Genomic DNA, 14,992 nt, shown 5'->3' with positions numbered 1-14,992 from the left:
TGACAGATTGGGGACTTCCTCTTAACTCTCATCTGTCATGCTCAGAAACGTGTAGGCCTCTTCACTAGTGTACCTTCGATTGGACATTTTGGCCTCTAAATTTACTGGTACAACTAGTAAGACTCACAGGGAAAAAAGAGAATCTGACTGTCAGCGACTGCTTCAAATGCTTCAACTGCTTCAACTGTTCGCAGGGATCAGGCCTGACTCTGCGATAAATGCACATTTTCAGGTCTATAAAACTGAGACAATCCACCTTCCAAGTTCTCATGTCTATTTGACATACCATGAACTATAGGGATGAATTTAACCATAGCCCTATTAACACTTTTGCAATTTTTTTTTTTAAATATTTACAATCACAGTATAAAAAACAATTAATTTGAGGGATCACTTCTGAAAAAAAAAATAGTATATACTATTAGGCAAAACAGCCTGCAAACACAACAGATCCACCTTAATTTAAAAAATCATCTCTCACGTTTTGTGTTTACTAAGATCATTTCCAGACAAATAGATTATAATGACCTGAGAGATAGGCCGTCACTCATGTAAATGAGGTAAATGCTGATGCAATTCACTCGACTTCATACCACGTCTTCCATACCAATTTATTTTAAAATATGTAGAAGGTAGTCCCAAATTAGCACCTACACTCAGCTCTCTTCTGAGCCCAGAAGACATAAAAGTCGCCAATAATCCAGATATGACATTGTATATCTGAAAATTAAATACAAAAATTAGGTCTGACATATGCCCTATAAAAACTGGACCGCCAACCGCCTATCTTTTTAATAACAGACTCATTAAGACCAATTGAAGTGCTGCTTCAGTGGCTGCCCCTATGTGAAATGAGTGTGATTAAATTCACAAGTGTTCTAGAAGTAATGTTTTAACCACTTGCTGACCAGCTGCAAAAGTTATTGGCACAGTCGGCTCTCCTGCGCAAATTGGCGTAGCTGTACCGCGGCTCATGCAGACGCAGTTGTGTGTAGGTGCATGCTGCCGCCGGCGTGCTCTCGCTCCCGCTGTGTGATCATGTCCGCGGGTTGGGCAGACTCAATGTCGGTCGGTGACCCACGATCGCCTAGTACACAGGCAGAACGGGGACCTGCCAGTGTAAACAAGCGGATCCCCATTCTGACAAGGGACATGATGCTCCCAGTCATCAGCAACAAAGATCTCTGTGGTGTTCCAGGCAGCCCATCCACCCTACAGTTATAACATACCTAGGGAACACAGTTAACCCCTTGATGACCCCCTATTGTTAACCCTTTCCTGAATTTTTATAGCAAAGATCAATGTAATAATGTTACTTGTCCCCAAAAAAGTGTCATTTGGGGTCAGATTTGTCTGCCACAATGTAGCAGTCCCACTAAAAATCATAGATTGTCACCATTACTAGTAAAAACAATAAAATAAAATAAAAGTCCTAAATCTATCCCATAGTTTGTGGACGTGAAAACTTTTACGTAAACCAATCAATATATGCCTATTGCGATTTGTTTTAACAAAAATATGTAGAAGAATATATATCTGCCTAAACTGATGAATACATTTGTTTTTTTTTTATTTGTTTTTAATATGTATTGTAGCAAAAGGTAAAAAAAAAAAAAAAAATGTTTCTCTACCAGAAATATGTAAAATAATATATATTGGCCTAAACTGATGAAGAAATTCATTTTTTAAAAATATTTTGGGGGATATTTATTATAGCATAAATAAATATATTGTTTTTTTTTTTTCAAAATTGTTGCTCTTTTTTTGTTTATAGCACAAATAATAAAAACTGCAGAGGTGATCAAATATCACCAATAGAAAGCTCTATTTGTGGGAAAAAAGGACGTAGATTTGCTTTAGATACAATGTCGCAATTGTGAGTTAAAGTGACGAAGTGTCGTGCAAAAAATGGCCTGGTCATTAAGGGGGCAAATCCTTCCAGTCCTTAACTAGTTAAGACATCTACGTAGAACTGCCTTGAATTGATAAACAGTCACCAGCTTTTCTGTGAGATGTATCAGAAAGTGACTTGGTGACCTTGGCCTAACTTCCAAAATATGGTCGTGTCAGTGATAAACACAATGGCGAGCACCGGGATTAGCCCAGAAAGGGATCCATTGACCATGACCCATAGAATCAGATTTACTCCTTCGCAAAAAAATCTGAACTGAATCCATCTTAACAAATATATCGTTAAAACAACAAACCTGTACTATCAGCAATTTTATGTGGTAGTAATTCTGATATCCTAAAAGCTCCCCAAAAAATAGGCAAAAAGCCAAGTTAAACAACGATTCATAAGCGGAATAACATACATCTCCTGTAATGTCATAGAGATGACCCAAAAGGTTGGCAGATATCCGTAATCTTGCATCAGTAACAACAGATTTTTTCCAGTAACCTTTTAATGCATGCTGAACAGTGAAAAAGGACATGCAAGATTTGCCTCCGCATATGTAGGAAAAAGGAAACGCCAGATAAAGTCTTATTGACATGAGAGTATGAATAACTACGTAACATCAGAAAATTAAGAAAGGATAAAACAAATCCCTCTGAAAAGGGAGCTTGTTGCTTCCCCCGAAGAAATCAACAAAGAATGCCCTAAAGACCAGGCAGCTTGATATGCCTCTCACGTGGATGGTGCCACAGAAGCCTCAATCGCAATGAGGACAGGATTCACGGAAAGTCCCATAAATGTTGAGGGCACAACAGTCCAATTGCATCCGCATCTGGTACCAGGTGCCTGAACTCCTGAATCTGTGAGCAAGATAAAGCGTCTGCAATAGGGATGAGCTTCATGTTCGAGTCAAACATATGTTCGACTCGAACATCAGCTGTTCGCCCGTTCGGCGAATACCGAACGTTATGGGCGACATCGCAGTGCATTGCTGGCTCATGATTGGCCAAGCATGCACTGTGACCCCGCATGCTTTGCCAATCACAGCGCCGGCAGCGTGGCCAATCATAGCTCAGGCTGTGTAGTACACGCCCCACACTATATAAGGCCGCCAGCGTGGCGGCCTTGTGTAGTGTGTTGGCGTCTGTAGGAGTTAGTGGGTGTTCTGTGTACCTTCAACACAGTATACACCGTCCGTTATCGGTTGATTTTGCGTTCTTGCTCTTCTGTAGTGGGTGTTGTCTGCGTGCCCTGACCTATATAGCTAGCTATATTGCTATTTTTTAATAGAGCTTGCAGTCAGTTGTAGGAGATTGTGCGTGCTGTCTGCGTGCCCTGACCGCAGTATACACCGTTATATCCACCTATATAGCTAGCTATATTGCTCTTTTTTAATAGAGCTTGCAGTCAGTTGTAGGAGATTGTGCGTGCTGTCTGCGTGCCCTGACCGCAGTATACACCGTTATATCCACCTATATAGCTATCTATATTGCTCTTTTTTAATAGAGCTTGCAGTCAGTTGTAGGAGATTGTGCGTGCTGTCTGCGTGCCCTGACCGCAGTATACCCCGTTATATCCACCTATATAGCTCTTCTCTAATTGAGCCATCTGCCATCTGAGGGAGTTAGTGGGTGTTGTGTGCCTCCAGCACAATATCCACTACCCAATTGCTGGTTTTCCCATCTCCCTTCAGACCATTACCATGTCTGGAAGGCCAACAAGGAGAGGCAGGCAGGCACGTGCCGATAAAAGAGGGCAAGCAGGCTCTGTGTCTAGAGACAACAGTGCTGGTCGTGGACGGTATTGAAACGGTATTATTTGAATGCCTAAAAGTTCCAGACAAGTAATCGGGTATACAGATATTTCATGAGCTAATGGAATACCAAATTCCCTGCAGACAGTCCAGTCCTAAACTCAGTAAATAAATACAGTATAAACAGTCATCCAAACCAGCCTTACCTATAAAAAGGAAATCATCTAAATAGTGTAATAAATAATTCGATCCTGTACGACAATTAACAACCCACTCAATGAATATAGAAAAAAGTTCAAAGTAATGATACGATAGAGAAAATTCCTTTGGGGGGCACTTATCAAAGTAATATTCACCTTGAAAGTGAAAACACCGCGAATTAAATGTCCATGGATGAATAGGAAGCAGGTGAAAAGCGGATTTTACATCAGCATTAGCAAGCAAAGCAGAAGCACAAAAGAAGAATATTTTACCGAACACCATGCTGGATCAATATCATTGTTTAAAGAAAGGCCAATGGGATAAAATAGATGGTGTATAAATCTAAATGTGTTTGGTTCCTTCTTTGGAAAAAACTCCAATGGTGAAAATTGTCAAAAGGAAGAGTAGAAAAAGGACCCTCCATCCTTCCTTCCTGCAATTCTTTCACTAACTTATCTCCAACAATTGCAGGGTGCAAAGAAACTGATGGCAAATTCTTAAAGACACTACAACCAGATCCCGAGAAAGAAGGCAAGTCAAAGCCATATAAAAAACCGGGGCGTGGCGACGGAGCTCCGGAATGGACGCTTGATCAACAAGCTCCAGAGAGAGGAAGACATCCACCGTGATTACCGGCATATCACCGAGACAGGCACAGACCCGGCGGACCTCGCTGCAGCGCTAGCCCATGCCAGAACATAAAAAAGAAGCCCCACATCCACAGAAGCTGCCGAGCTTCTTCCATCCACGCGGGCAGACGCAAGATAGTGGCAATGGCTCCTGCATGGACACACAGGGCGGCACAGCCAAAACAGCCCCAGGAGCAGGCAGAGGAGCTCTAAGCAGAACAAGCGCAAACTGCAGCAGCTCGCCCTCGGTAGCAGCTAGTCCAATGGTGAGCAACCCGGTAAAGCAAAAAAAGAGGACAGAGTCCCCAGACAGCCTGCAACAGGACCCTGGCATGGAGGTAAGTGGGGACAGAGAACCTAATGGGGGAACACAAACCCAAACCCCTGATCCCATAGCAGCTTTCCCTAATTCAAACAAATCAGTGTCAGACAGAGTCCTAAAAGAAATGCTGCTTTCACTTAAGGCATCCCTGTAGGCAGACCTCACGGCAGATATACAGACTTGCCAAAGGGAAGTACAGGCCCTGGGGGGAAGAGTGGACCACATGGAAAAGCAGATTGCGGATTACTCCATTTCTTACAATACACTAATAGACGCACACTCGTCTCACAATGACGAAATAATATGGTTGCGGAACAAGGTGGCGGACCTAGAGGACAGGTCTAGAAGGCAGAATATAAAAATCAGAGGAATCCCAGAGGCCATACCAGCCACACAGCTGCTCCAATACGCCCAAACGCTATTTTCTGCACTAATTCCCAACCTGATGGCACAGGACCTGATAATTGACAGAATTCACAGAATTCCAAAGCCGTCATTCCTGCCGGACAACACTCCCAGAGATGTCCTCTTAAAAATGCACTATTACCACATTAAAGAACAAATCTTAGTAGCTATACGCAGAGATGACAACAAACCACCGCAGTATGCGGATATAATTTTGCTCCCAGACCTGTCAAGATACACCCTACAACAGCATTGCAACCTAGCCACCATCACTAAAGCATTACAGAACCACAAAATTCCCCATAAGTGGAAGTATCCTGCAAAATTGATGATTACACATAATGGGGTCACAGTACTTGTCTCCAACCTAGATAAGGGGCTTGCAAGGCTACATCAATGGGGCATAATATCCCCACAAGATCCACACCATCTAACACCACCTGCATCCAAACCAGTACTTGATGACTGGCAAGTAGTTTCAAGGAAACGGTCAAGTAAAAAAAAATGCCAGAAATCTTGGAAATAATCATACGGCATAAGCGTGACTCTCTCTGGATCCAGGAGGTACAGCATATCTCCCTGGTTATCCCTCCAAGTCTAATAGCAGCTACGACTGCGTATGGATCGAAAAGAAGATCCCTTTCTTAATGTTTATTCAACTTTGTCTCTAATGTTTTTATGTTTAAGTTGTTTGTTAAGCACCATGTTCTTCACCAGAGTAGAAGGAAGAGGGAAATACACAACATGGAAACCGCCGACCGACAATTAATGGCACTTACCGACCAGAACTCACAACCATGAGACATTGGTCACAGTGAGTACGACACCACTCCACACTCTTTAAGTTATCATAATGACAGTTAAATGTTTATCTCTTAACGTCAAGGGTCTCAACCATCCGGCAAAAAGGTGATCAATGTGGTTAGATGCCTTGAAACACAAAGCTGATATCCTATATGTGCAGGAAACACATTTTCAAACAAATAATCATCCGAAATGCACACACATGTATTCCTAGCCACTACCCCAGAACACAAAAAAAAGGAGGGGGGGGGGGGGGTTCTCCTGGCAGTAAGACACACGGTATCTTTCCAGCACAAGGAAACAATATCGGCAGACAATGGGAGGTATGTTATAGTCAAAGGAGACATAAGCTCCATCCCATATACACTAGTCTCAGTGTATGCACCAAACTCACATCAGGTAAGATTTATAAGCCGTCTATTCAAGAAGGTACACTCCCAGCCATATGGCAAAACTATAATATGTGGAGACTTCAATATGATAGCAGATCCAAGATTGGACACTAATGCCGAAAAAGGTAAGAACACCATGTATCTGAACAACCTACTACACCGATCGGAACTATACGATGTCTGGAGATGTATGCACGGAAATGAAAGGGACTATACCTTTTTCTCCCATAGACACTGCTCATACTCGCATATAGACATGTTTCTAACAGACAAATGGTCTCTACAAAATATAGACTCTGCACAGATCCATGATTACATGGTCAGACCATGCTGCGATTTCAATGACCATAGGCGAAAAGGGTGTCTCCCCCTACTTACCTATCTGGCGCAGTAATGTTAGGCTATTATAGGATCCAAAAATTTCCCAAGAAATAACACAACATCTGATATTCTTTTTCCAAAACAATGAGCATTCGGTAAATAAACCAATTACAACCTGAAACGCACATAAAGCCTATATGAGAGGCATATTAATTCAATTAGAAGCCAGAGAAAGAAAGCGCTACACACTAGAACTCGACACCACACTAACTAATATCCACACACTAGAAACACAGAATAAAACAGCACAGAACACACAATTAGCCCACAAATTAACACTCTTGAGAGAAAAACTACGAGAACTCCTATCTCATCAATATGATGCATACATTAGACACCTACAATTAAATTCATACGCTAATGCCAACAGAGCAGGCAAATACCTGGCAAATAGAATCAAAGCAGCTAAAAGTAAAAAGAGAATCGCATATCTTCTGCACCCCACCCACAACTACAAAATAATCAATCCACAAGAAATCGCAGAACAGTTTGCCACATATTATGGTGACCTATACAAAATCCAAAAAGATCCAACTATCGTACAACCCACAATCCCATACATACAAACATTTTTACAAAACTTACAACTGCCATCCCTATCAAATGAAAAAATAGCTACATGGAACTTACCCTTCACTATATCCGAAATTGAAGAAATAATAACCTCCTTGTCCAATGGCAAGTCCCCGGGCCCAGACAGGTTTGCCAATGAATACTTAAAAATTTTCAAACACATTTTAGTACCACACATGCAAAAGATGTTCCAAAAGGCAGCCACTGAAGCATCGTTTCCCCTGGAGATGCTAAAAGCCTACATCGTCACCATACCAAAACCGGGAAAAGAGCCGGATATCAAAGTATATCAAAGTATATGCCAAACTCATAGCCAAAAGACTAGCAGAATTTATCCCATATCTAATTCAGTGGGACCAGATGGGCTTTGTGAGGGGGAGACAAACTTCAGATGCAACAAGGCGCATTAGAAATGTTATACATCATGCTGAACAGAACCGAATGCCTTCTCTGCTCCTTTTAATAGATGCAGAGAAGGCGTTTGATATAATTCATTGGGGATACATGTCGGAGATATTAACTAGATTTGGGTTCGGTGTTCACATCGCAGTAATGGCATTGTATTCACATCCATCTGCACAAGTGTATACCACAGGTATGCTATCTTCTTCATTCAAAATAACTAATGGCACCCACCAGGGATGTCCACTATCACCAACAATTTCCAATTTTATGATGGAGCCCCTGGCGGAGATCATTAGAACACACCCTAATGTCTGTGGCTTCCAGTTTGTATCTCAAAAACACATAATCAATCTATTTGCGGACGATGCCATCCTTATGTTATCCAACCCACTTAAGTCACTCCCAAAAGTTCACAAAACCCTACAAAAGTTTGGTGAAGTTTTGTACTACAAGGATAACTTTACCAAGTCCCTAATTCTTGATCAAGGAATAGCCCAACCTAACAAAAACAAGCTACAGAATTCCCTCCCCTATACTTGGAGTGACAAAGGGGTACCCTATCTGGGCATAAACCTAACAGCATCCACAAAGGACCTGGAAAACACTAATCTCAAGCCCCTTCTGACCAGACTGGAGGCCCAGACTAAGGATCTAGCAAAAAAGGAATTATCATGGATGGGAAGACTAGCAGCATATAAAATGAATATTTTACCACAAGTACTGTACATATTTAGAGCGCTCCCAATCCCTATTCCATTTCACTATCTCAAATATATATCTACACTTCCATGTGGATATTCCTGTGGGGACCCAGAAAGGCCATATGCACACCTAAAAACTTGATCGCTCACAAGAGAACAGGAGGAGCAGGGCTAGTAGACATCTACGACTATATGTGGGCAACCAGACTAGACCAAATCAAGCAATGGTTTGTGGACACCAAGACCCCATTATGGGTAGAAATTGAAAAATCGACTGCCCCACATCCTGATCTTAGAGAATTACTACTAGGAGACATGTGGGTACCCTGGGAAAATCAAAAACTGCCCCCACTATATTCTTTCCTTGCACACATGGAGATTCCTTTTAAAACAACAAAACATGGAATATACCAAATTAGGCCATCATCTGTCGTTAAATATACTAGAAGCGAGAATACCGGCCCTGTCATTACAGAAATTCCCACTTTACAGTGTACATGTCCTACAAGACCTTTTCATAGACAACCAACTACTGACAAACGACCAGCTAATCTCCACATACAAGCTTCCGAGTCACATGCATTTTACTTGCCTAAGAATCACACACTACCTACTAACCAAGCCGCTACCAATATTTGAATTACCGACCAGAGTCTGGCAATACTATACACAAGCTCAAACTAAATATAAAGGTATATCATTCTTTTATAATCTCTTGCAAGACAAGAGTACCTTCCAGAAAACCAAGGCGATTAAAGCATGTGAAATAGACATGGGTACCACCTACACAAATGACCAATGGAAAAAGGCGCTCCATGTATGCTAATCAGCATCACATTGTATATCCCACTGGGAAATGACAGTCAGAATAACCAACAGATGGCAATACACTCCACTTAAACTTCCCAAGATCTTCCTGCAGACTTCGCCACATTGTTGGCGAAACTGTGGTCACCAAGGCCAACTTTTGCAGATGTTTTGGGAATGCCCATGCCTAACTAGCTTCTGGAATCAGGTATTTCAACTAATATCCTCTATCACTGGTATAATCACACCTGCCAGCCCAGAAATGGCAATATTACACATAGGCATAGATCAATTTCCATGCAATATGAGACAAGTAATTTCCCACATATTACTGACAGCCAGCTCCCTAGTCCTGCGATCATGGAAAAGCACCTCATAACTAAACATTACTGAAGTAAAAAAAACGAGTCCAAAGACACTACACCCTGGAAAAAATGCTAGCGATCAGTGCACTAAAGAGCGCAGAATTTTAAAAACACTGGGTTATATGGACAGCCATCAATAAACAGATTTAAAACACATACTGTTTTTATCGGTGTATAACATGCGCCATCATATAACATGCAAGTTTAGGAGGGAAATTTAACCACTTAAGGACCAGGCCTCTTTTTCAGACTTGGTGTTTTCATGTTTAAAACAGTTTTTTTTGCTAGAAAATTACTTAGAACCCCCAAACATTTTATATTGTTTTTTTTCTAACACCCTAGAGAATAAAATGGCGGTCATTGAAATACTTTTTTTTACACCATATTTGCGCAGTGGTCTTACAATCGCACTTTTTTTGGAAAAAATGCACTTTTTTGAATAAAAAAAATAAGAAAACAGTAAAATTAGCCCAATTTTTTTTATATTGTGAAAGATAATGGTACGCCAAGTAAATTGATACCCAACATGTCATGCTTCAAAATTGCGCCCGCTCGTGGAATGGCGTCAAACTTTTAGCCTCAAAAATCTCCATAAGCGACATTTAAAAAATTCTACAGGTTGCATTTTTTGTGTTACAGAGGAGGTCTAGGGCTAGAATTATTGCTCTCGCACTACCAATCACGGTGATACCTCACATGTGTGGTTTGACCACCGTTTTCATATGCGGGCGCTACTCACGTATGCGCCCGCTTCTGTGCGCAAGCTCGTCGTGACGGGGTGTTTTTAAAAAAAATTTTTTTTCTTATTTATTTTAATTGATTTTATTTATTTTTACACTGTTTGAAAAAAAAAAAAATAGATCACTTTTATTCCTATTACAAGGAATGTAAACATCCCTTGTAATAGAAAAAAGCATGACAGGTCCTCTTAAATATGAGATCTGGGGTCAAAAAGTCCTCAGATCTCATATTTGGGCTAAAATGCAAAAAAAAAAAAAAAAAAAAAAGAAAATCTGACATTTAAAAAAAATATACCTTTAAGAGGTATGGGCGGAAGTGACGTTTTGACGTCGCTTCCGCCCTCCTATGGTATAGAGACGAGTGGGGGCCATCTTAGCCTCACTTGTCTCTATGCCCAGCTAGGAAGAGGACCCGATCGCCTCCGCCGCTACCGACAGCTCCGGTAAGCGGCAGAAGGTGCGGGAGGGCGGCGGGAGGGGGGGTGGCACCTCTCCCGCCGCCGATAGCGGTGATCTCGAGGCGAATACGCCGCGGAGACCACCGTTATCGTACAGCCGACCGCCACCTGAAGAGATGGATATCTTGGTTGTGGCAGCAGCTGCTGCCGTTACCGAGATATCCCTCTTCAAAAATAGGACGTACATCGTCGCGCGGCGGTCGGCAAGTGGTTAAGGAAAAAAAAACACATTTAAATGCCCATCAATGCAGCCTTATCAGTGTCCATCTGAAGCCTTGTCAGTGTCATTTGCAGCCTTGTCATGCAGCCTGTCCATCATTGCAGCCTTGTCATGCAGCCTGTCCATCATTGCAGTCTTGTCATTCAGCCTGTCCATCATTGCAGCCTTGTCATGCAGCCTGTCCATCATTGCAGCCTTGTCATGCAGCCTGTCTATTATTGCAGCCTTGTGCATCATTGTCCCCTTGTCAGTGATAATTTCAGCTTTGTTTTTTAAAAATGGCGCCACCGAGATGTGTATCTCAGTGGCGCCCGTTAGTTCTCGGCCGCCTTCGGCCGTACTCGGCGGCTTTTGGCCACCTTCGGCCATTCTCGTCAGCTTTTGGCCACTCTCGGCCATTCTCGGTAGTTTTCGGCCACGAGAAGGGCTGAAGGCGGCTGAAAGCCGCCGAGAAGGGCTGAAGGCGGCCAAGAGCCACGAGAAGGGCCGAAGGTGGCTGAAAGCTGCCCAGAGGCTTAAAAATCATTCAGAAATCACGGAGGATCGGTGTATAACACGCACCCACGATTTTCCCCTGATTTAAGGGGAAAAAAGTGCGTGTTATACGCCAATAAATACAGTACTTAAAGTATTGTATACTCCTCTTAAGTCACCAACAATAGTACAAGGAACATGAGTGCCTATAGTTATGTTAAATTTAAGTTGATGTTCGTTTCTGTTTTTTGTTTTTCTTTTGTTTTCTCTCTCTTGTATTTCATTCTCATATGAGAATCAATGCAATAATGTATTATCCGTAACTGTACGAGGAAGTTCCTGTCTACCGGGTGCAGTAAGTTCTCTTTGGGGCACCCGAAGAGGGATCATATTTATAATTAAAATGAATGATTGACATATTAAGACCACAAATATCTATGCACAAATTAAATAACAACATGAAAATACCAGTTGAATCCATAGCTGTAATGTTCTAATTGAATGAAACTGATTTTGTTATTTGTTTTAATATTTTACTGAAAAATTCTCAATAAAAAACTTAATGATTAAAAAAAAACATCATGCAAGATCAGTGCTGTCTGAGGCTTTTGATATTTGAAGCCATGGCAAGATGTTTATTAGTTTCACTGGTTTATTAGTTTCACTTAGTTTCACTGGTGCTAAGAAAAATCTCTTTTGATTGAGCAGAATTACCAGATAATAATTTCTTAAAGGAGCGGGACGCTGGGTGTAACCCTGCACAGTAATTACACTCATGCTTGTATTTACATGTGTTGGGCCATTTGCATTGCCCATCATTAAAATGAAAACCCACCCCACTGCGATACAAGCTAGTGTTAGTAGTAATATTAGTCTTAATAAATTGTTTCTATGGCAACAAAAGATTGAGCCACAGTGCAACATCTTTTGTACCCCACTTCATAGACTTGCATACAAACTATTTTTGATGGAAGGACCCATCATAATAAAACCATGAAAGGCCAGGGAAATTCTTATAGGCTTCCAGAATAATTTCCACATGTTGAAACAAGCCAAAACACAAATCAGCATGTTTTTCACCTAAGACGCTAGCAAAAAGCTTGCAACCAGTTATTAAAGGACCGTGGTGCAGTTTTTCGTTTGCCATCATCATTTTGATCTCCCTCTTTCCTATCCAATCTATTTCCTTTAGTGGAAAGAAGTAAAGATAGATTATAAGGAGAGGAGAGAGATGGGACTTTGAGTGAAGCACACAGCAGTAAATGGATTGGTCAAGTGACTAAGAAAATGTAATTTATTTATATTTCACAAATCATACATTGTTTGCAAGTATTTTGGGCAACAGGCCTCTAAAAAATACTTGGGGCAACATGCCTCGTACAATATAAATCACAGTTCAATAAATAAACATGTATTGAGTAGTTTTGAGACCTTAGTTAGTAAGTAAATTAACCAAAAATTCTGATTATATAAAAACTTGATATTCCATGATTACAATAAAAAGAAGGTAATAATTCAAGGCTCTACGCGTTTCACGGCACTATAGCCGCTCATCAGGAGCAGGTACCATGGAATAGATCTAAAAAAGAAAAATAGCAAAAAATAATAAAAGGAGAAATAATGAAAAAATGAGCTAAAAATGGGTGTTAGCCCATATTGAAAGAAAAACTGTGCATCCAACTTACATTTGCATCCGCACACCGTCTGGGTGGCATCGAGGTTCGCCAAAAAAAGACCGCAAGTTGAAGCCCCCAGGTAGCACAGTAGCCTGCATGGATGGTCGCAACCGCCAAGAACACCTCCAGAGTCGGTGAGTGCAATGGGTGTGATGTAAACTTACTGATTGAAAGAAACCCCAAAGGGGACCTAAGTGAAATGAAGTAAAAAAATATGAATTTGTAAACAAGTGTTGCAGTAGTGATGGATGGATGGTGCAAGAAAAAGGGAGCAAATAAAGTGAAAAAAGAAAAGAAAACATATTGTGTACCTATGTCAACTGAGAAGGACCGTAGTCAATCCACGTAAGTGTGATCATAGTAGTGAAAGAGAAAGGTGGAATGTGTAAACCTACAACGGGAGATGCCTGGGCAGACGCACCATCTACGTCCCGTCATCAGAGCCACGCAGGTGCATGCAACAGTGGAGGGAGGAAAAGCAGTCACCTAGACGGCTCAGCCGTCCGGCGATTAGCGCCTGGCCATTCCCGCACTGTGCACGCCTAGAGATCAAATTCGGTCGGCGATGCGGCGCAACGAGGACGCCATCCATCCGACCCTTAAAACGAGGCTCCGGCAAGCAGGGGCCATCTCCCCGCCCCTCCTACGTCAAAAGGAGGCAGGATGGGGGAGGAGACCCACAGTCAAACCACAGCCAGTAGGGGTGAACACAAACGGACCGATCGGCGGGACCAGACATTCAACCAGAGGCGCACCAAAGCCATGAAAGCAGGGCACAGTGACAATAAACCAATAAAAAAAATATAAAAATAACGAGTTTTTTCTTTCAAAATAAAAAATGAGAAAAACACTGAAAAAAGATAAAAAATAAAAAAGCTTTGTCCATTTCAAATATCGAATAAAGTAAACTAAACGGTAGATATTATTAGGTCATTATTTAAAGACAATAATATGTATAGTCACAGGTACTACAATAATGGACTACTGCTGTGTGCTTCCATCCCTGATTCAAATATCAATATAGGAAAAGTGCATTTTGGGACTTTAAATGAGGCCAGCATCAAAGGGACGCTAGCCTCCATCCCTGTCAGTAGTTTATAAGGAGAGGAGAGAAATGGGACTTTGAGTGAAGCACACAGCAGTAAATGGATTGGTCAAGTGACTAAGAAAATTTTATGTATTTATATTTCACAAATCATACATTGTTTGCAAGTATTTTGGGCAACAGGCCTCTAAAAAATACTTGGGGCAACATGCCTCGTACAATATAAATCACAGTTCAATAAATAAACATGTATTGAGTAGTTTTGAGACCTTAGTTAGTAAGTAAATTAACCAAAAATTCTGATTATATAAAAACTTGATATTCCATGATTACAATAAAAAGAAGGTAATAATTCAAGGCTCTACGCGTTTCACGGCACTATAGCCGCTCATCAGGAGCAGGTACCATGGAATAGATCTAAAAAAGAAAAATAGCAAAAAATAATAAAAGGAGAAATAATGAAAAAATGAGCTAAAAATGGGTGTTAGCCCATATTGAAAGAAAAACTGTGCATCCAACTTACATTTGCATCCGCACACCGTCTGGGTGGCATCGAGGTTCGCCAAAAAAAGACCGCAAGTTGAAGCCCCCAGGTAGCACAGTAGCCTGCATGGATGGTCGCAACCGCCAAGAACACCTCCAGAGTCGGTGAGTGCAATGGGTGTGATGTAAACTTACTGATTGAAAGAAACCCCAAAGGGGACCTAAGTGAAATGAAGTAAAAAAATATGAATTTGTAAACAA

The sequence above is a fragment of the Lithobates pipiens genome, unplaced genomic scaffold (assembly GCF_037356315.1).
Source record: "Lithobates pipiens isolate NorthernLeopardFrog02 unplaced genomic scaffold, aLitPip1_a1.2 Scaffold_10, whole genome shotgun sequence".
NCBI classification, from domain to species: Eukaryota; Metazoa; Chordata; class Amphibia; order Anura; family Ranidae; genus Lithobates; species Lithobates pipiens.
This window is presented reverse-complemented; position numbering follows the sequence as displayed.